This window comes from Anastrepha ludens, chromosome 2 (genome assembly GCF_028408465.1).
Source record: "Anastrepha ludens isolate Willacy chromosome 2, idAnaLude1.1, whole genome shotgun sequence".
Lineage (NCBI taxonomy): Eukaryota > Metazoa > Arthropoda > Insecta > Diptera > Tephritidae > Anastrepha > Anastrepha ludens.
In genome coordinates this window covers 46,501,887-46,524,960 of record NC_071498.1, presented here as the reverse complement: position 1 = coordinate 46,524,960, position 23,074 = coordinate 46,501,887, and the positions used below count along the sequence as shown (strand labels likewise).

General features: G+C 36.3%; 1 non-coding gene across 1 annotated transcript; it reads right to left on the bottom strand.

Annotated features, from left to right (window-relative positions):
* Window positions 1-546: 546 nt before the first annotated feature.
* LOC128856134 (U6 spliceosomal RNA) lies at window positions 547-653 on the bottom strand. The gene has a single exon (XR_008453801.1). It is a non-coding gene; the product is annotated as a U6 spliceosomal RNA (small nuclear RNA).
* Between the last annotated feature and the right edge of the window lie 22,421 nt (window positions 654-23,074).

Below are 23,074 nucleotides of genomic sequence, written 5' to 3'. Positions count from 1 at the left end.
GCATGTTTTGTTGTTGGGGTTATTGCTAAAGTAACTAAGGTATTTGTTTGGAGCGTGAGCTGTTTTACTATGTGGAATGTGTGTTTCTTGTAGGCAAACTATTTCAGGCGAGTATTCATGTAAAATTAAATCAAGGTCAACATAGTTGTTGAGAAGACCATTAATATTCCATTGTCCTATCTTCATGATTTAATTCTCCTTAAGAGTGTTTGTTTCTGAGGTAGTAGCTTGAGAGTCAGGATTAAGAGCGAAATTTGAAGAGTCAGGATTAAGAGAGAGATTTGAAGAGTTTGTTAGAAGAGAAGAAAGAGAAGAGGTGAATTCGTGTGGAATAGAAATCATTTGGGCGAGAAAGTTATCGATTAGCATTCTTTGTTGTGTTTGATTATCATCTGAGTTCATTTCAAGTGAGTTGTTGCCTGAAGCGATAGTGCTTGGGCTATTTGTTGGTATTTTGTTGTTTGTTGTGGGAGTATTTGAATTATTTGTTGGATTTTCGTTATTGTTATTGTTAATTTGATTTGGTTTTGAGAAATTAGTTTGGTTAAAAATGTGGAACGCTTCACGATTTTGCGTGTAATCCTTGCGCAGGGGCCATGCTAATCTTCTCTGTATCGTTCCAATTTTAGTATATGTTCTGCCGTAGCAAGAACAAAAAATTATTTTTGTTTAAATCGCAAAACTGGAAAAATTGTATACATTTTCCGTTTCACTTTTATTTTCAATATTTTTTAATTGTAGTATATATATATATTTTATATTTGCTTTTCTTAACATTAACATCTTTCTTTGGATTAATGTTAAGAAAAGCAAATATAATATATATTTCAACGGACCCATCTGGCAACGGTGTATCTTTTGACAGAGACGTCAGATCGCTTAATGACATAACGCGTTGGAAGCGTTAATCCAAGCAGATTTTTACCATGGGGCAGTACACGCCACGCAAGCGCTCTCAAATTGTTGAAACTTACATTCAACAAAAAAAGTCAAGGACATCCCAAAATCGCCGTTCTCAGCAGTTGGGCATTGCTCGGTCCACTTTACAACGAATTATCCGCATTGATTTGCATTTATTCCCGTATAAGATTCAATTGACGCAAATATTGTTGCCTGCGGACAAGCCTCGTCGATTGGAATGGGCCCAAAGAGTCATCGAAAAAAAAGAGTCCGTCGAATATGGGCAACCTTGTAAATACATTCAAAAAAATCACTGCCTTTTTAATGTATTTGCATAATAATGTTCTTTAAAAAATTAAAAAATATTGAAAATATAAGTGAAACTGAAAAGGAATGGCAAACACTTTTTCCAGTTTTGCGATTTAAATATAAATGATTTACAATTCGTATTCAAAGAATAATTACTAATTAATAATAAGGGGGTTTCCAATAAGAGGTGTTATTTTGATATTGAAAAGAGAATGCTATTTTTTTAATATAAATGATCGGATGTTTATTTCATTAAAAGAAGAAGTTATGCCGTTAATAGTGGACAATATCATTTTCATGAAATTTTCCATAACCGAATTTCAAAGGCTGCCCTATGCTCCCCTGTGCTGTTGGCGTAGACCTTCTCTTTCACGTGGCCCCAAAGAAAAAAGTCACAAGATGTTAAATCACAAGAACGCGGTGTCCAATTGTGACCACCTCTTCGAGAGATAACACGGTCCGGAGACTTTTGCCGTAAAAGATCAATGGTTTCGTTGCTTGTGTGGCACGTAGCGCCGTCTTGTTGAAAATAAACGTTGTCCAGATCAATACCATCCAATTCTGTCCATAAAAATCGTTAATCATCTCTCGATAGCGATAGATAACACCTGTTATTGGAAAACCCTTTATTTAGAAAAAAATTTTGTAAAATCAAATGTTTTAAAGAGAAATTCATTTTCATTGAGCCTTTATTTGAGCCCTTAGAGGAATAAAAGTAAATAAGCACTAGAAGAAAATATGAGAAAAATTTGTAAAAAATTTGGGAAAAAATTAAAAATAAAACAAATTTGGTAAAACATGTTGAGAAAAAAATTCTAGAAAAAAATATTTAGAAAAAAATGTTTCCTTGTTCTTAACCTAAATATTATTTAAAAATTGAGTGGCACTAAATCAAACCTATTTTTTATTGGTTATTTTTTTTGGAATGTACTTAAAAATTGCTTTTCTATTTTATAACAACTAAAAGTGCACAAAACAACTTTAGCAACTACTGTAAATGTTTCTTCCTTCAAAATTTATGCGTTTAACATTTGGTGTAAATTGTATTGTTGAAATAAATAATAAAAGAGACTAAATGTTTAATCATTGTTTCATATTTTTTCACTTCCTCTTGAAACTAACAAACGAGAAGACGTCGAATCAAGGATCGGCATTTTACTACATATTTTGAACATTTCAACAAAATTTTAAGAAAATAATAAATTTACCTAAGCCCTAAGAAAGAAAAAAAAAATATTTCTAAAAATTGTTTAGAAAAAAATTTTACATAAAAAACAATGTTTCAAAAGAACAATTATTTTTACTTTAAATTAAAAAACTTTATTTCAATAAATATTTTTAGTACTGTATTTTTTATTTTTTTTTGTTTTTAAGGGAAATATCCGAGCACGGTTTCGTATTAACTGACCCCTGATTATACCTTTAGACATCTTTTGTTTTCAAATATTTAAATCATGTAATAGCAGTGCATTCTAATTGGTTTTAACTAGAGAATTCAAGGTTAGACCACTGTAATGGGGGGAAAGTCAAGCATATTTTTGAAAGTTTTTCAGCGGGATTGTTTAAATTATCATTATTTTTTTTATGTAATATAAAGAAAATGGCGTCTGCAGAACTTGTTTCGACAAAGCACAGGCGCCAAAATTTAGAATAGAAGTATTTAAGTATTTTTTCCTTTTAATTTCTTAAGTGATTTTCTAAGTAACGTTTTAGGAAACAAAATCTAGTTCTGTTTTTTCTTTAATTTCTCTCTCTAAAACTGCTATCAACAGTTGCCCCGAGATGTGTAATTGTAGCTTGTAATCAGTTTATATTGGTATAATTTTGTCATATGGCCATTTTTACTGAAAACAGACATGCAGCAATGATTACATAAGAGTATCCTTGCGTTAACACATTCACAGTCATATATACCTTTATTAGGATGTCGTGTATGCCGCCGGCGAACGTGTTTTTAAAGCAGAGATTATTTGAATCGCAGCATAAACTGAACTTTATTATAACATTAATACAAGATTTTAATATGCTACTAAATGCAACCCCACTGTAGCCGAATGGGTTGAATTGAATTTGAAAAGGTCGAGCCAAAGAGCACCAGGAGATTTGGTGGCTCCTAAAACACTCAGGCTAAAGAGCCCATTGTATTTAAAGCTCTCTCTAGTCAAGGAGGTAAGGAGAAAGGTATCAGAGAAAGAGATAGGAAAGAATAGAGACAGAAATAGAGATAGTTAGTCCTGTGAGAATTTTCCAGATTCTTTGGCGAATCTGTAAATATCCTCCAGTTTTAGAGAACGAATATTACTCATTCTCATGACATCGGAACCCAATACTCGTAGCCTTGCTCTAGCAAAGGCAGGATACTCACAGAGAAAGTGGGTTGGTGCGTGACTAACATTCGGAATTCACAGAGAGAGAGGTTCGAATCTCGGTGAAACACCAAAATTAAGAAAAACATTTTTCTAATAGCGGTCGCCCCTCGGCAGGCTATGGTAAACCTCCGAGTATATTTCTGACATGAAAAAGCTCCTCATAAAAATATCTACCGTTCGGAGTCGGCTTGAAACTGTAGGTCCCTCCATTTGTAGAACAACATCAAGACGCACGCCACAAAGGAGGAGCTCGGCCAAACACCCAAAAAGGGTGTACGCGCCAATTATATCTATATATATATATATATATATATATAAGAGCATTAAAAATATGATCCTAAATGCATTTGCACCTGGGTAAATCCAAATTTCATATATGCCTATGTGCTCAACGCTTTAAGTCGCACGTTTGCAACACCGAAAGCCAGCCTGTGAACTAAACTAGATTTACTTTTTTATATAACACTTTATAATTTTTACAAGTACCTCAGCTTAAATTCACTTTACTGTGCACTCCCTGACATTTGTTTGCTAGCCCTTTTTTTGCAGTTGTTTAACTATTAAGACATTCCCGCACGATCAGCTCCAAGGCATTCAGTTTTTAACTCAATTTTTGTGGTTGCCATTTGTAACTGTTAGAATTACACTGGTGCATTACGAGTGTAATTGTGTGTGTTATTGTATTATTATTTTTTTGTTTAGCATTCAAGATGTTGAATCGCTACGCTGAAAACAAATTGCCAAGCGTCAAGTGTCGTGTAATTACGACACATGACTGCCAACTGCCAACTAGCAGCTGCGAACTGCAATCTGCAAAGGGGAGCATACATGCATGTGTATTTGTGGGTAATGAATGAGAACGAATACACTAGCAATAGCAGCAACAACAAAAGAAAAAAAATCACTTGGGACTAAACACAAAAAAAAAAAGGTGGAGCATACGTGGCAAACGCAATAAATCGAGCACAATAGTAATAACAACATAATGCTGGCGCAAAAAAACGCTTGCAATAAAAACAACAACGAACCAGAAAACACCAGTCTCTTGATGGCAGCGAAACTTTGAGTTGCATTGTGTGGCAAACTCTGGTGGTTTCTATTGTTGCTACAGCTCCTGTTGTTCTTGTTGTTGCTGTTGTTTTATTGTTAACTTACTTGTTGTCATTAGTTGTGTTGCCTCCTTGTCACTTGGGACAAGTTTTCACATATTTTTTTATTATGTTTTCTTATCCTCTCAGCTCGCCGCTTCAGCGCTTTAGATCTATATGACTGTATGTTTTTTTTATTATTGTTGTTTTTAATGTCATTTATACCAGTTAATACGCTCATATGTGTACGTTGGTTTCTTTAATTTTTTTTTCGCCACCACTCAGCTGAACTACACATATTTTACTCAGTGATCGCCGTGAAGTTTAAACAGCCCTCTTCCAACACACTAATGGGGTTTCGGCATCCCACCAAACCAAAAGTTGCAATATTCTCACGCTTTGAGAATTTTGTTAACACTGGTCATGGTACAATAAATAATATTACCAATAACTTTGTTCGACAAAAAGGGAAACAAGAAATCAAACGGTCCCTTAAACGAGGAATCAAATAGTCGGAAAGAATGTTCCTCAAAATCTCTATTGCATCACGGGCTGTGTCAGCGATTGCAATATTAGGATCTCATTCAACGTGGTCCAGTGTCATGTCGCCGACCAGGTCATTGTCATCTTCAGAAAAGTGTGGGCTAAGAAGGTCTTGTGAGTACTTCTGCAATGGTGTCTCAAAGGAAAAACGAATACTGTAGGTTTTTTTGATTGCTGGCCCAAAAACTTGTCAGAGTTTTGTACTGAAACATTTTCAAATCTGGAATCTAATTTCCTTGCAGGGAATTCCTAGAAATAGTAACAGCTTCTGTTCGACGCTGTCAAGTGATTAATTTATTTGAAATCGTTTATTTCCGAGCTCATATTGATACATTTATTCTAGTCAATAAGGCTGAAGAGTTAGGTTAGGTTAGATTATGGTGGTAGTCGGCCTGCCGGACCAACTCCCTTAGACTTTACAGGTCCGTTGTGATACCACTGTGCTACACGGGAACCTCATTTATCTTCCTTCGTGGATCCATTTTGCGGCTCTTATGACACGTAGTATTGATGCCACGCACGACAGTTCTGTAAGAGAATTAAAATAGTATTTACCTAGGCAACTGCTCTGATTTTAGCTAGGGCTGCACAGTTGCAAACGAAGTGCTCGACTGTTTCTTCCTCTTCCTCATCTGACTTAAGAGTTAACCAGAAAAAAGTAAAATACCCAGTTAAACAGTTTTTCCGTATTCCGATAGAGTAGCAACACACAGATGCATACTCAATTTTATAACTGTCACCCCTCAAATGTGGAACCCCCACCTATGAAATATAACAAAATACTTTTTCTTTTGAATGCAGTGCCTCTCGCAATACCTCTCGAACACTTTTCTTAAAAAAAAACGTCACATACAGCTTGTAACGGATCGTTCGTTATTGGAACTTTAAGCATAAGACCCTGAGAAACAAACTGTTAATTGGTAAACATAGCTTCACATTCTGACTGAACTTTGTGAAAAACAAGAAAATATTTACCAGAATTTTAGACGTGTAAGTAATGAATTCTCTTCCGTATTATCTGATAATAGGGGCCGAACCATTTTCTTCCGATCTTGAGTCGTGTGATCTCTATCTTTTTCATATTCAACTATATATATTTATTTAAGTTGGTACCTACTGAAAAAGAGAAAGTGGTATCCGCCCTGGAGGGCCTGATAGAAAAAGACTTCCGAGCTCAGTAACAAAAGGTTCACTTTTAAGAATTTTTGGCGTTATAGATAGTATAAGTTTAGATTGTCGCTAAAAATGTAATATTTGAGCAATATTTTGCTCAATTTTCATTGCGAGATATTAAAAGCTTATCTGTCACTCGGTCCGGAGGCGCCTCAAAAACAAATTGTTTACGGTTTAAATCATAACTCTGAACAAAATCATCAGCAATGAAAAAACCATAATGCAATCGTTAATGGAAATATTTCTGAAGGTATATTTTGTCCGACATTTTAATTTTTTCAAAAACTTGGAACTGAGAAAATTCATTTTAGCTAAATCAGGTAATTTGTTATTTTAAAATGAATACAAAAATAAGCAAATAATCAGTTCCCAGGTATACTTGGCAAATTATGTGAGGAAGTACTGTTAAAAATTTTACAGCAATTGGTCCAGTAGTAAAGTTAGAGGGAACAGACTTAAAAAACAAAAAAAACAATAAAAACTAAAAGTCTTAGAAAAGCGGTTAGAAGCCCGATATAGAGCAATGCACGCAGAACTTCTCATAACTTCGTCAAATTTCCTCCGATCAAATTGAAATTATGGCACAATACTCCTGAGATATTATGTGCTCATACTATAAGAAAGAAAGAAGAAAAATAAAACTAAAAAAACTCCTAAAACTCATTGAGAATCATTTGTGAAGCAATAATAGAATACAAGATTGCGCCCTCCCAATTCGCGTGACAGCTGTGGTGCGAATAAACAGCCAAAATGGAGAGTCCATTTTATCACGAGTGACCAAATTTTTAACCAAAATTCACATAAAACACTGATTCACCACCTATTATAGCTTCATTTGGCACGATGGGGGCGTTATCTTTTTTTCAAATGAGCGTAGAAATAAAAATATTTAAATATTTAAAACAAAATGGAATAAAATATTTGAAAAGGTTAGGGGAAGTTAGAGGTCCGAAAAAATTATGGTTTTCAATAACATTTTTTGCTAGCCAATTGCTTTATTTTACAAAAAAAAAAAACATAGCATGAATACATCATATTTCTACTTTAGTTTAGCAAAATTTCAAAAACAAAAATTAATAATTGTAAAAGTTTTCGCTGCTTATGTGGAGCTCGTTTCTCCAGAAGTTCCTTGCGGTGATCATCACAAGACCTTGGAGATCCATCTAAAATCAGTCGGACAAGCGATTAGAGATTATTAATACATAATTTTGTGCCTGATCGAAGCTTTTTTTCAAAATTAGCAATATTGCAGCCTCACGAAATATTTTTCAGGTTTTCAAAAAAAAAAACGGCAATTAATTGTTAAAAAAAAACGAAATTTAAAAAAAAAAGAGGTTGTATGTAAAGTCGGTTTACTGACGATAGTTTAACGTGACAACGTCATAAGAAAATATTGATGGAATGGTTGCAATTTTCAAAACAAAATTTTAATTTTATTTGTTTGATAGATATTTTGTATGGATATAGAGGAGGAGGTAAATGGAATCGCTATGGAATAGGTCAAGTTACATTTACACAAACGTGAAAAATGACGAAACACTTATCAAATTCATGAAAGATATCTTCAATTTCGATTGTGCATCAGACGTTAATAAGTCAACAACACTAAGAGGCTCCATCATCGATTTGCCTTTTTCAAGACACTTTAAACTCGAAACACTCCCTTTCATTTCCGTCTTTTTCTATCATCGTCCAACAGAGAAATGGTTCATTACCATGTACACACGAAGAAGGCATATGCAAATACAAGTATGTGAATTTATATACAAATGCGCATATACATACATATACATACATATATATGCTCACTCAAGTAGGACAGAGCCAGATGTCGAACGTTGCCGAACGCGGGAGCCGATTGTGCTCTTTGTCGTTCGTTCCGCGCTCTCGCTTGCAGTTCATTCAAGGTAACGACAATGAGCAAGGTAACGACAAATGAGCAAGGTAACGGCAATGAGCAAGGTAACACTAATGAGCAAGGTAACGACACATTTTTTCGTGCGTGCAGCCTGTTAAATCGAATTATAAGACGTCAAAAATTCCTTCGATCAGGCACGAGTTTTTTTATGTTTTTCGAAAGCAGTATAAATTTTATTGAAATCTACCAAGCGGTTTTTAAGTTACAGTGATCACCAGTTCAAAAAACATAGTTTTGAGACAAACCTATTAAAGTTTTAAGTTTCCGCTCCGGAGCGACCGAGCGAACTTTGTTAATTATTGAACAACTCAAAAAGTATTTGTCGGATTCACTTCAAATTTTCACACAATATTTGTGAAATATTATGCTGTCAAAAAATGCAAAAAAATCAATTCACAATCAATAAATTTTTTGAAAATTTTGACTACCCCTAACCCCTTAAACACCCGTAAGCAGTAATTTTTTTAGTTGATATTTTTATTTATTTCTATATTTGTATAAATTTAAATTTACTACCCACTTTAAAAAATATTATCGAGCAAAATTAACAGATCCTCAAATCAAAAATTCCAAACACTCTCAAATCGTTATATCTTACTAATTTTATAAATTTATTGCAAATTGTAGGAAATACTTACATCAAGTAAAATAATTTAAAAACTATTCCCTCTTTATTGTTTACCTCTTATTTTAAAAAGTTCTGTCACAGTTTTGGAATAAAAAAATGAACTACTTGTGAGAAGAAATTTTTTTATATATTTTATTTGCTATTTTGGTTTAGTGGGTTGTAAATATATAATATATTTGTATGTATATGTCTATATGTATATGTGTTAGTATATGCGCATGCTAGTTGCCAGCAAACATTATTATCACATATCGTTGCAATTGTTGTTGTTCATGACAATATTGTTGTTGTAGTTGTTGGCTACCGTCTGACAGCTACAATATTGCTTGTAAATTAATGTTATAATAATAGTTACTTACTTCAAATGACTTTGTCAGAGTGTTGGCTAATTTACACAACTACACTCACACACACACACACATGCCTAGTCAGTAACTCTCACATACATGTGTCTGTGTACGTGGATGCGTGTTAATTATAGTTGATTTGTGCACAAATGGTTGTTGAGCGAAAAGTTGCTGCTTACCAATTTTTTCTCATTGTCCGGTAGCACACCATAGGACAGTACCAACAACAATAACAACAACTCGTATGATGTACATTATTGTTGTCATTATTGTTGGTGTTTTTGTTAATGTTGATGTGTGGTTAATGCTTTTGTCGAGTTTTGTTTTGTCCCCTCGTGAAAGAGAATTGATGTGATTCTTGTAAAAACACGTTCACTCACACACACACACCCGCCATAGGCACTAGCATAGTTGTGCATGTGTATTTGTATAAGCAAGTATAGATTATTTTGTTAATATTTTTCATCCTTAAATACTCTGCCACTTTTGTTGTCCTTTTTCGAACTCATTTTTCTTTTGCATCCTTTTATTTGTAAGCCAGTTAATTCAGCTCTTTTTTGTTTGTTCACTCTTTGTTGGTCACATTTTACCTCCGGGATTTATTGAGTTTTAATTAAAGCTTTGTTTGTGCCGTTATGTTACAAATTCTATTATTATTATTTCGTTTTTGTTTTGCCTTTTTCTTTGCTTTACTGCCTCACACTTTCATTCATTTTCCCTCAACTGAAGCTCAGAGTGACAGGCACACAAGTGAATTATAATTAAAGTTGACGAATGTCAGTGCGCTACGCGTTGTGCGTGTGCGTGCGTATGTGTGTATATGGCACTGTCAAGCGTGCTTTACTCTAGATTTGTACCCTGTCTATGTTGGAATTAATAAGCACTTTACGTTCAGTTCTCAAAGTATAGAAAATACCACTTTTACTTTTCTTTGATTGTCAGTCGCAATCAGGGCTAATGAGCGCTTTTCAAGCAACTGCAGGTCCCTGACATAGACACAATTTGACTTACATTAATTTCTAGATAATAGTTCGTATATTCACGCTAAGTTATCAATCATAGAAATGTCTATAATTTTGTCTCTAATGGAATAAATGTAACAGTATTTACGTATTGATCAAAACAAAGCGATAGCCAAACATTTCAAATGTATTTGGATTAATTAATCGACTTGATTGTAAATATTTATTATAATATAACTATCTGTAGACAAATACATATATATATAATTGGCGCGTACACCGTTTTTGGGTGTTTGGTCGAGCTCCTCCTCCTATTTGTGGCGTGTGTCTTGATGTTGTTCCACAAATGGAGGGACCTACAGTTTCAAGCCGACTCCGAACGGCAGATATTTTTATGAGGAGCTTTTTCATGGCAGAAATACACTCGGAGCTTTGACATTGCCTGCCGAGAAACGACCACTATCAGAAAAAATGTTTTCTTCATTATGGTGTTTCACCGGAATTCGGACCTACGTGCGTAGGTACTGCAGACATACAGTGAACCAAAAATTTCAATTATATATGGCTAAATGACAGTCCAGAGTATTGTTTACAGTCGCGCGGTAGCATTTTGCCTAGAGTAAACGCGAAAAAAGAAAATCGGTAATAGATTTCAAACGTAATAGTGTGATTGCGTTATGATTGGCTCGAAAATCACAACCAGTGATAGTTCGTGAGCTCGAGCACCTTAAAGTAAATACAGTTTTTGTTTATCGCACCATTACTCATTACAATGATACTGGCAGTACCGCGAAACGTAATATAGGTGGTCATCAAATGACTGAAACGTCACGTGAAATATTTCAAAACGTGAAAAATCAATCAAATGACAAAAGAACCGAAAATATCTGACCGTAAAATGATCTCAAAGTCCATCCTTAGAAAATCCAAAATGCGCATGATCTCTCACCAAAGCAGCAACAAATCAGACTTGAGAGAGCGGAGGAGTGGCTTCGCTTGGCCGAAAGCGGTCAATTTCCGAACACTGTGTTTTCTGACGAGAAAATTTTTCAAATTCAGGAATTCGTAAACTCCCAAAAAGATAGAGTTTATTTGATCGACCATTCATACGAGAATTTGAGTCATCGATTGGCCACCAGGAGGCAGTACGCGCCAAAGGTAATTATTTGGTTTGCTGTAACCGCAGATGGGCGTCGTTTTCATCGTGCCTGACGTCAAGGTAAATGCGAAATATTATCGGGAATGTATTCTGGAGCTTGCTTTGAAGCCGTGAGCAGACAAATATTTTGGTCACAGACTATGCACTCGGTTTCACAAAGCTCGAGTGAACCAAAAATGGCTAAAAAACAACGTTCCGAACTTCATAACGTCCACAAAATGGCTCTCAAATTCACCAGACGCGCATCCGATGGATTATTTTCTTTAAGCCATTTTGGAGAGCCCGAACTAAAAGATTCACCAGTCTCAAGGCGCTGAAAAAAGCCTTTGTCCGTGAGTGGGTCAAAATACCTGCAAGACACATTCGGGTAGCTTGCGACTCGTTTCAGGACCGTCTGAAAGCCATAGGCAAAGCAAAAGGTGGTCATATCGAGCAAAAGTAAATTGATTCTTAATTATGTATTGTATTATATTCACACATTTTTAATTTTGAATTGAATTTTCCAAACTTTTTTAATTGGTTACACTTGAAGTTCTATATAAATAAAGAAATTATTTACAGCTTTTAATAAATCATTTGCCTTGAATATATTTCGCTTTTAACTATTCACTATGTGTATTTTTTGTTTTATTATAAACGGTGATTCCGCTTATTTAAATAATAATCACAATAGCTTAATTTTTCGAAGTCAAACCAAAAGTGGGATACCTTAATTTTTTTTATTTCTCACATTGTGCCATTGTCTCTGCAAGTTGTTAAGAATGAAGATGAATAAGCAAACATCAAGTGATTTAAAAGAACTTAGAATTTCATTCCGAATTCCTTTCCTCAAAAATGGGGGAAATTTCCAAATACTAAGGCGACAGTACTTAATTTATCGAAAAAATATAATGAAAACCATTATTTTCTTAGAAAAAGATGTACTTGAAAAGTGTCCAAAATTAACTCAAATGTGAGAAAGAGAAGGGTAATGCATTTAATAAACTAAAACCCGAAAATAGCTGCTGTTTATATTACCAAGTCACTTATAAATTCATCAATTGTGGACGTATACCCACAGACTATCAGAAATTTCCTGCTGGTTATTACTATTGGTTACTGACCTATACAGAGCGTACACTCCTAGAAAGGATTAATATGAGTAAAAGGTTGAACTATGCTAAAGAATACGTTAGCAAGCCGAATGAATTTTGAAGCAACTCTATTTTCACCGACGATTCAAAATTTAACTTATTTGGGTCAGATGAACACAGTTTTTTCTGGAGAAGGGAAGGTACAGCGCTCAGTCTGTCCAATGTGGTCGGTACTGCGGAACATGGAGACAGGCAAGAAATGATTTTCGGATCATTGACCGCAAATGAAGTGGAATCATTTTGTTCTATTGAAGGCACTATGACTAAAATGAATTATATGGAATTATTGAAGGAGCATATTCCCAGAACCGTCGAAAAGTCACAGTTAGCAGCAACTTTCACTTCCGTGCACCACAACGATCCAAAGCATACTCCGCTGATTGTAAGCGAATGGTTGCTTTACAATGTAAAAAAAGTATTGTCCCATCCTCCTCGGAGCAAAGATCTCAATTCAGTTGAGCACTTGTAAGCCCACATTGAAAGAAAATTACGCAAACAGCAGATGAGTGGTATAAATTCTCCAAAATCAGCCATTGAAAAGATTTGGGAATATAATCCCAAAGATGCCACCAAAAGTCTAGAAGACTCCATGCAAGCAGTAATTCGTGCAAACAGATACTGGACAAAATATAACTTTATCAATTTTCCTTTATTCCCATATTTTCATTACTATCTCACTTTATGTTTGAGTTGCAAAATTACGTTATTGCTTTGTTTACTGGAAAACTTCCAAAAAACTTACATGTTATATTATTTTAATTTTTTTATATTAAAATACTGAATTGAATAATTTGAATTGGCTTTTGCATTTTCAAAATGGAATGAACCGTTCTCAAGTTATAAAGGATTGAAGTCAGAACAAACAAGTGTACCAGTTTATTTTTTATTTAATTCATTTATTCGTTTAATTCAATTAATAGTATAAAAATACAGTATTTCTTACAGACTATGAAAACAGATTAATGCTAAATGAATTAATCAAAGTAAAATTAAACTTATAATTAACTAGCTTCAATTGTAATGAGTAAAAGAAAAAGATAAAATTTCTTATTACTTACAGAGGAGGATTATTGAATTTAGTAAGTCAAGAAATACAAAGTTTCTTACAGACTACATAGAACTAAGAGTATTTATATAGAAGTAGTTAACAAAATTAAAGCTTAGGAAACTATAAATTAACAAAACATACTAGGTAAATTATTTAGAATTCTTACAAAGGAAGAAAATTTTTAATTGGGTATTAAATACATGTTTCGCCCTGGAAAAGTCTAGATCCAAAAGGGAGGCGAGATAATTAATGTCAGACAGCGTTCTAACAAGAGCTGCTTTGGAACTATATAATGTCGAAAGTTCCTGCAAAGAACATTAAAATGTATTCTTTTTAGAAGAAACGGGCAGTCAATTAGTCCATTAACGAGATCGAAAATAAAAGAAATTGCCTGAAACGTACCTCTGTCACTTAATGGGCAGAGACTAATCAAACGACAGCGTGAGACGTATGATGGTTTGGGATCTGAGAAATTGAGTGAATGTAGCGCGAAACGCACAACAATTTTTTGAACCCTCTCCACTCCATTTATATTAACTGCATGATAAGGTCTCCAAATAAAAGAGGCATAATCTAATTTGGACCGCACAAACGCAGAGTATAAAATCTTAAGAGTATATGGATCAGTGAAGTGCGATGAGTGACGTCTAACAAAAGCGAGCATAGCAAGAGAATTGGAAACGGCATAATTTAGGTGCGTGATAAAATTAAGCTTTGAATCAAAGAAAACCCCTAAATCTTTTATCACATCAGACGAAGCAAGATATGTATAATTGATATGATAAGAGGTGTTGAGGGACTTGGACTTGAACCAATGTATCTATAAAATTGAGGTCTGGATGTAGGAAGTAGAAGAAACTTCGAAGGTGTTGTATTACAAGTATCACTATGAAAAACCACTCGAATGAAATTCAATATATTTTTATTTTTAAATATAATTCCCCATAACTCAAATACGCGTTGTCGTGAAGAAGCAATACACCGCAAGTCCGTTTTCCTCGTCCATTTTTTTATTATTATATATACTCGTACTCTATAACCAGAAAGTACCAGGAATGTTTAAGTAAAACAGAACGGAGTTAAATTTTAAGCAAATCGTCTGAAGCAACACACATGTGCCAACGTTGAACCCAGTCATACATGCACCCCTGGCAGTCCGACAAAGGGATGGCTTTCAGCTCCTTCGTTGCATTCTATTTGATCTCCTCTATAGACTGAAATCTCCTTTCTCGAAGTGGTAACTTCAACTTGCGAAACAAAAAGAAGTGCTTGCACAATGGAATTTACTTGGTGTTTGGACAAATAGCCCAGCACAATTTGGGCTCGGTGCGATGGCGCGTTATCATTATGCAAAATCCTAAGAATTTTTTGCCACATTTCCGGTCGTCTGCGACGAACAGCATCTGTCAAATGCTTCAAAAAAATAAATAATATTCTTTATCGACTGTCTGGCCCGATGGAAGGTACTCATGGTGCACTACGTTTCGGCAATCGAAGAAAACAGTCAACATCACCTTCCCTGTACTTTTTGATCATAGGGTATATAATTGAAGATTACACCCTTCATTTGGAGATTTGACTAAGATCCTCGCCTTTTTGTCCTGTGCATAGTGGAGTTTCTTCTCAAATTTAAGGACCTACAGTTTTACACCCCCTCCGAATGGCAAATGATTTTTTATAGCAGAAATAACATCGGAGGTTTGCTTTTGGCTGCCGCTATTAGAAAAAACTGTTTCTGTTATTTGGTATTACATGCCCGGAAATTCCGTCAAATGAAATGAACCGATTGGTAGTGACGTACCAATCCACTCGTCGGCCGCTTTTTTCTTGAATTGCTTCCCTTAAATTATGCAAAGTGGTGGCGTGGAATATTGCGCGTATGATTTCACCCTTTGTCAATCAATAAATTTCTTTTCGAATCCCGATATATTGTGGGCAGAATCTTTCCGGTGGATGGAGTGACTTTAAATTGGTTAGGCTGATTTGCACTTATCTTGTGCCACTGCATACGGAATTGCTTACTCTCAGGATTGCAATGATGTACTCGTGTTTTATTTCCGGTAATAATATTTTCGAAAATACTCGCCGAATATTCCATACAGAGCTCCCTAAACTATCTACAGCACTCCACTTGCACTTAGTTTTGAGGTGCTGTGAGCATTCGCAGTAGGTCACCAGCTTTCACTCACTTTTGAGAGATGAAGATTGCCTTGAAGAATAGTGTGTATGATACCAGCGGATATATCATTATTTTCTGCTAATAATTTAATCATTATTCAACCATTCTGAAGTACAAGTTTCTCATCTTTTTTTACATTTTCTTCAGTAGCGGCAGTAACCACGCTGAAGGTAATCATCTTCAGGACTCTACCTGCTGCTTTCAAATGTACTTGTTTTTTTTTTTGCGGATGAGCGGATTGAAAATATTTAATGTATCATCAAAGCTGCCGTCGCAGCAACGGTATATTCAGAGACTAAAAAACTCCCCATCATTTGGAACCGTCGCCTACTCTGGAACCGCTTTCGCATTCCTTCAGAGGGGTGTTCCATCTTCCTCATCACAGAGGTATATTACCTATACTTGGCAACTTTTGAATTGTAGACAATTGAGTTGCAAACTTGTAATCCCTCAAGAATAGTTGATTGACTTTCTGCTCGTTCTGTGAAAAATTTAATAAAACTCAGTAAGCGAGTTACTCCAAATTGTCGCGTCACTCATTACGATCTTCTTTCTCTGAAAATTGCTAGATAACTTGTGATTTATTTTTTTTTAGAACACCAAATTATGTACATAGATGCTTACTTCAATTATGATATGACACACCTCACTAGTAAATTATCACGATACCGAGAATGCACTGAACGTCCCTCGTTTATATTAGCTAAACTATTTTGCCGCCTCCGAACAGGTGCAACTGCTATAGGGTGGGCCATGTAAAATTTGCTTTTTGAATCGGCTATAAAAACAAAAATTAATCAATATTTTTTCAAACTTTTCTTTTTATTTTGAAGATTGAACATTGTCATTTATGAATGAAAAATAATATCGTTCAAGTGACTGCCTCGACTGGCTGTACAGTAGACCATTCGATCAACCCTATTTCTAAGCACATTTTCGATTGTTTGGGCGCCAATTTCGTGAATGGGAACTTCAATTTCGTGTTTTAAAGCATCAATCGTCTCTAGATGGTTCGCAAAAAAAATAGTCCAACGGGCTTAAATCACAGCTCCGAGGGGGCCAATTGATATCGGAATTTCGGCTGATTATTCGGTTTTCTAAAACGGTAGCCAAAAGTTCGAGTGTAACTTTGGCAGTGTGACAAGTTGCACCGTCCTGTTGAAACCAAATATCGTCCATGTCATCCTCTTGAATTTTTGGAAACAAAAACTCGTTGAGCATGTCACGGTAACGTTCGCCATTTACTATAAACGCGGCTCCTCGCTCATTTTCGAAAAAAAATGGCCCGATGACGCCGCCAGACCAAAAACCGCACCAAACAGTGACTCGTTGTGGATGCATTTGCTTCTCTACAGTAACGTGTGGATTTTCTGAGCCCCAATTCCGACAATTTTGCTTATTGACGTAGCCACCGATGTGAAAATGAGCTTCATCAGAAAAAATGATTTTTCGGTAAAAATGCTCATCTTCGGTCAAACGATTTTCTGCCCATTGAGCGAACCGAAAACGCATTGGATGGTCATTAGGCTTCAGTTATTGTACAAATTGAACTTTGTGAGCCTTCATTCCGAGGTCTTTATGCAAAATTCTCCTCAAAGAAGTGCGTGAAATGTTCAATTCTTGAGAACAATGACGAGTTGAAGTTGTTGGATGTACACGCACATTTTCGGGTACAGCAGCAATGTTTTCGGGTGTATGCACTGTAGGAGCGCGTTCACGTGTTGTTTTATCCATTAACGATTCATTTTTACGAACACGATTAACAAATTGATCCACAAACTGCCTTGTTGGTAAATCTTTTCTTTTTTTCTCACAGTTTGAGTAGAAGACCTTCAAGTAAATTACGAACATATTTGACATATCATTTGTGTTACCATTCTCAAAAAAAAGGTGGTTCAATAAGGAAACGCTATATGGCCCACCCTGTATTAGAAAAAACTTTTTCTTTTATTGTATTGTATATGGGGTTTCATTCCTGGGCTCACTCACCAACTAATTCGTCTACAGGCAGTTCATTTGTTAGCCGATCAATGAACGTCTTCGGTTATCAGCAGTTAATTGAAACGCCGGGCGAGGAGGATTTTCAGATGATGATGACATACTTACTTGCATCAAGTCGCGTAACGTTTCCTGCGTTGCAGTAAAAACGACATCTTGGGACGGCCCTCCGCCGGTTGCCATGAAATTCTTTTTGTTTCTTGACAAATTTCTCTTTAATTTTTCAGTGTAGTGAATCCATACCAAGAAAGAGCGTTTCTTTTCTTTTATTAAATAACAACTTACCAGTCGCCATTTCGGTGGCAACCCAAAATTATTCGTAATCTCACTTAATGGCGAATGGCTCTCAATTATCTTTGGTGCCATGGCGACTGTACCTGTACTGGTCTTTGCCTCTCTCAATATCGGTGTTTTTTTACGAAGTCGAAAAAACTAGTCGATTTTTTTGATTGTTTGACATTTTTCTGGAATAACATTCATAATAAATACAAATTGTATATATTGGCATTTCATCACAAATCGTTACTAATTTTGGCATCTTCTTAAAAACACAACCAATCTTGGTAGGCACACAACTGATAAATAGTAATTTTTCGATTATGGCAGTTCAGACAACCACAACTAAGTATAGTTGTGAATCGTAATAGTCCATATGAAAGTGATAAAATCGACTCGGACCGGACCACATTTCAGTAAAATTTAGTTTAGACTGGCTGCTAGCTTTAAGACAAACGACCCCTCATATTATTGAGACTTATATGTAGCTTCTAGCAGCATACGGACGGAAGGAAGTTTCCCATTTCCATATAAATAGCGGGCGTCGTTTTCATTTGATCTCAAGAATATTTATTTCAGACTTAAATGAGGTGGGTAGCAATAAATATACCTAGTTGGGGCGAGTTTTACTAGGTCGTTATCGAAATACCTAAAAGTGGCCGTGGCATCACTCATTTCCTTTTTAATTTTTTCTTTATCGTATTTCCTTTCTTATTGCTTTTACTAAATTTGGAATGTGAAATGGCGGTGTGAGTGGTATAGAACAACTTCACCCAGATTTAATACCAAAGAGAAAAATGCGTACCAATTTCATTTAATTTTTTTTTTTCTCTGCATTTTGATATATAAATGAAGCAACAAATTATCAAGATGTTTTTCTTGATCTATATAATACTATAAGTTATAAGTTGGCCAGAGTTTGTATGTTAGCATTCTAATTTATTCCAGCCGTATTTAATTTATGTTGCTCACATTAGCAACAATACCATAATTTCGATTATAGATTCTATGCTTTCAAACTACTTGAAAATTTAATTGGCATTCCCCTGCCAACTTCATCAAATAAATTACCTGCAAAGCTAGCAAAACATGGCACCGATCAAAACTCCAACGTTGGGAGAAAGAATCATTCATTTCACCCGAAGTGGTCATTAAATATCGCAGCTACTCGGACACGATCTCCTCGTGTCGTCGAGCCTTTGGTGAATGCAATGAACTCATAACAAGCAAATGTTAAAGCAATTTCTATGGCCTGAAAACTGTAGCTTCCTACCAACAGTTCAGAGATTATCTAATCAACAGACAAGTGCAACGACAACAGCAAGAAAATGCAAGTAGAGCGCAAATAACAACAGCAGCAACAAAACAACAACATGGTTGACAACTATGAGGACAAGTGTGTCCAATGGCTGCTTACATGCTTACAAGTTTGAGCTTACGAATAAATGAATGAAGTGCAACAACATATGCAGCAACGCCACCGACGACAAACAATCCATTGACCGACAACCAACTCATCAACGCCATCACGTAGAGCGATAACGATAACGAGAACAAACATACAGTAATGGCAAAAGCAGCATACATACACAGTTACACTAGTAGCAGCACCATCAGCAGTAACAACAATCAAAAGTAAGCATTTTCAGGAAGAAAGCAAACGTCACCGCAGGCCAACAAAAAAGGCTGAAAAGCGAAACGGCCTTACGGGAGAATAAATACTAGTGGATGATGGGCCGGCCGCTTGTTGGGTTAGTCATCAGTCATGCTTGCAACATAAAGGCGCCTATGGTGTTGCCACATATCATGCCACCTATCTTACTCATCTCAACTTACCACTCCTACTTTTGCGTGCCAGTCTCTACCAAACAGAAAAGCCATTGAACAACATAGGTGGTTGTGATGTGAATGTTGTTGTTACATGTATGTATGTATGGAGAACGCAATATGCCAGCAGAATGTGGCCGCTAGCATCTGTCAGTCACTTTAACAGTGAGTGCAACTGTCGTTTTTGCAAAGCAGTTGGCAGCTGGTAACTGCATTGCATGTCATTCATTTCTCGGGCTGAGGTGTACACGCACACATACACACATACATATGCACTCGTGCAAGAACAGTGCACATGTGGCAGCAAGATACCCTGCCAAAACTTATGCGACTAATCTCTGAAATGAGACTTTCGGGACTAGTCTCCATAGGGCCCAATTCGGTATAAGCAAAAGTATAATATTTAGAATAATTTCCAATCATTTCTTCAAAGTTTGAAAGCAACAAGACGATGAAGAAATCGTAAACTTGCATTGTCTTCATCTGAAGATTGCAACTTGAGATCCTGTAGGCTATAAATCGAGTCCGTTCTCGGGCACGAGAATTTTTCAAATCGAATAGGAAGTTACTTGCAATATTTAAAATAAAAAAATGGAAATATTGTACTAAAAGTTAGATAGCATTTAGAGGGCAACAAGCTATAAATAAAATTGTTATTTCCTGAGCCAAAATTTGAGCTTTGAACCTCAAGTTGGTATAACAATGTCATAATCCACCGGCTACTGAATTGCCAATAGATGCGAGAGCCCTAGATATGCATTTCGAGTTCATTCCATATAAAGAGATTAAAACTGGCAGTAGTCGCATGCAGAAGCAATGAACTTTGTTGTGGAAAACAGATGGCAAAGCACAGCTGCTTTCATGGCCTTAGATAGCCCCCCAAACACTTCAAGGCTAGTTGGGTCCTATAAATCCAGGCTGGACTATGCCGATAGACATAATATCCTGATGCTAACATGGGTTCCGGGATACGTGGGTACCGCGGGTACCGAGATCTCTGACTCTTTAGCTAGGATGGACTCTGGGGCCAACTTTTTTCAGCAGCAATCAAAGGCACGGTTTGCAAACGGGTTACTTCAACCCACAAGCGAGATTGGTAGGCTGAGAGAGGCTGCAGATGGACAAAACTGATGGCACCTGGCATACCCGATCGACTGCCGCAGATTCTCCTGTCATTAAGTAGAAGCGACGACTGTAGGTAGCTGGTTGGACTGATGGCGCACCACTTTCTATCGGCAAAGCACATGGAAAAGGTAGACATCTCAGACAGTGCACTCTGCCCAGCATTTGGAGAGGAGGATGAGACGGCGAACCACTTTCTATGCGTCTGCCGGCCTTCGCTCGAACCAGGCTTGAGGTCTTTGGCCCTGATGTGTTAAGAAGTGACCACCTTGGCTCCGTGGCAGCACAAGAAAATTAAAGAAAATGCAAAAGGGAACCCGAGTGCAGTACAATGGTCTGAATGTTGTCTGAGTCCTGTACTTGCTACTCTGTCCCGAAAAAAAAAAATCCTCGCTTGTTTCTTTCCGAGTGATCCCGGACACACCCGGGACAAGTCGAATTTTTCGCTGGGTACCTACAGCAAGTGTGCAAAATTGTGTCGTTCACTGAAGAGTTTGGTTGCAGGCTGTACTACCCAACACCTTTGAATTTACATGCACTCAGCTAATAAATAGTCAGGATACTTTTTTCTTACTTAAACGAGAGTTCTTTTAATGCAGGATGAACTATCTTGGCACACTTTTGGTGTTCATTAGCAGTTCATTCACATTGCCAATAAATTATAACTGAAGAAGATTTCAGTTTAATTTGCTATCAATAATAAATAATTGGTTTGTTTGCAAGAACGGAAGCCTTTCGAGAGAGGAAACCATACCTATATTAAACATATGAAGCGGGTCGAAATGAAACAAAACGCGCTGTGAGTAGTCCTGTGTATGTATATATGACATCGTTTAAATGTCCACGAAGGCTTTGCACGGTGACACAGTTCTGAGAGGCTAAATTTTCATTGATTGCATTGATCCGACTGAATTTATGATAAAGCCAAGGCGATATTGACTCTGAGGGCAACGGTTGTTTGCTGCTTATTGGCATATATTTCTTCTCTTTTATTTACCAATTCAATTTCGAATAAAAGTAATCAATTAACAAAGTATTTTTGATATTTGCTAGTTTAAATTATACACATTATTACTAAGGCATTGTTGATAGAAACATTAAAAACAAAAAAATTCTTCACGTTTTTGACAATCTCTGCCCATTGCACTCCCTTCTCATGTCAATGTGTTAAGCAACATTTTATACTCCGGTCCACTTCCTAACACGGTAACATTTTTGGGCACTTAACACCGTATTTCTCTGAGCTTCGTACAGATCTCCCTACCCGCAAACTGGAGTTTGAAGGTTGTGCTAGGGCAATCTTTCCAAGTAGGCAGGAGCTGAAAATCTCATAAAAAAATCTGCCGATCGGAGTCGGCTTGAAACTTTAGGTCCCTCGATTTATGGAACAACATCAAGACGCACGCCTCAAATAGGAGGAGGAGCTCGGCCAAACACCCAAAAAAGATGTACGCGCCAATTATTTATATATATAAGGACAAATTCCCCACGCGGAATGTTCATAATGTTCTATGAGCCTCAGTGTGTCCCATAGTAAACAACCTCTTCAACCTAACCTAATCTATACGTTGCGGAGATGGTAGATGTCTGTAAAACATGACCTCGTTTGAATTTTTGGGCAGCTTCCCTTCCTACTGTGTAACTGGGTTCATAAACCAGAATTTTGTGAACGTGGTACCAACAAGAAATACGCTGACATCCTACTGCTTTATGGACTCTGTCAGGGAGGGTCGTTGCAGATGCACGATGAATATATGCTTCGGTACTCTACTCCTCGAGTACCTGATGTCAACGACTTTTGTAGTGCATACTGTACATTCACAAAACTCTTGCTGCATCATCGTTTCTCCGGACTAGAGATACCCACACCTTTCCTCTGGCTTGAATATAATTAAAAACTTTTGTACGTATTTTGACCAAAATATACACAACCATAGCATTTCGTCGAGAAAGAACTTTTACAAACAAACACATATGTATATGCAATTAATTGGGGCCGATACTCAGGTATCTAAAACATGGAATTTCAGCGATAAATAATTTTTGAAGTGAAAACTTCTTTAGAATCGTTGGGAGTGATTTGAGACTCGATGAA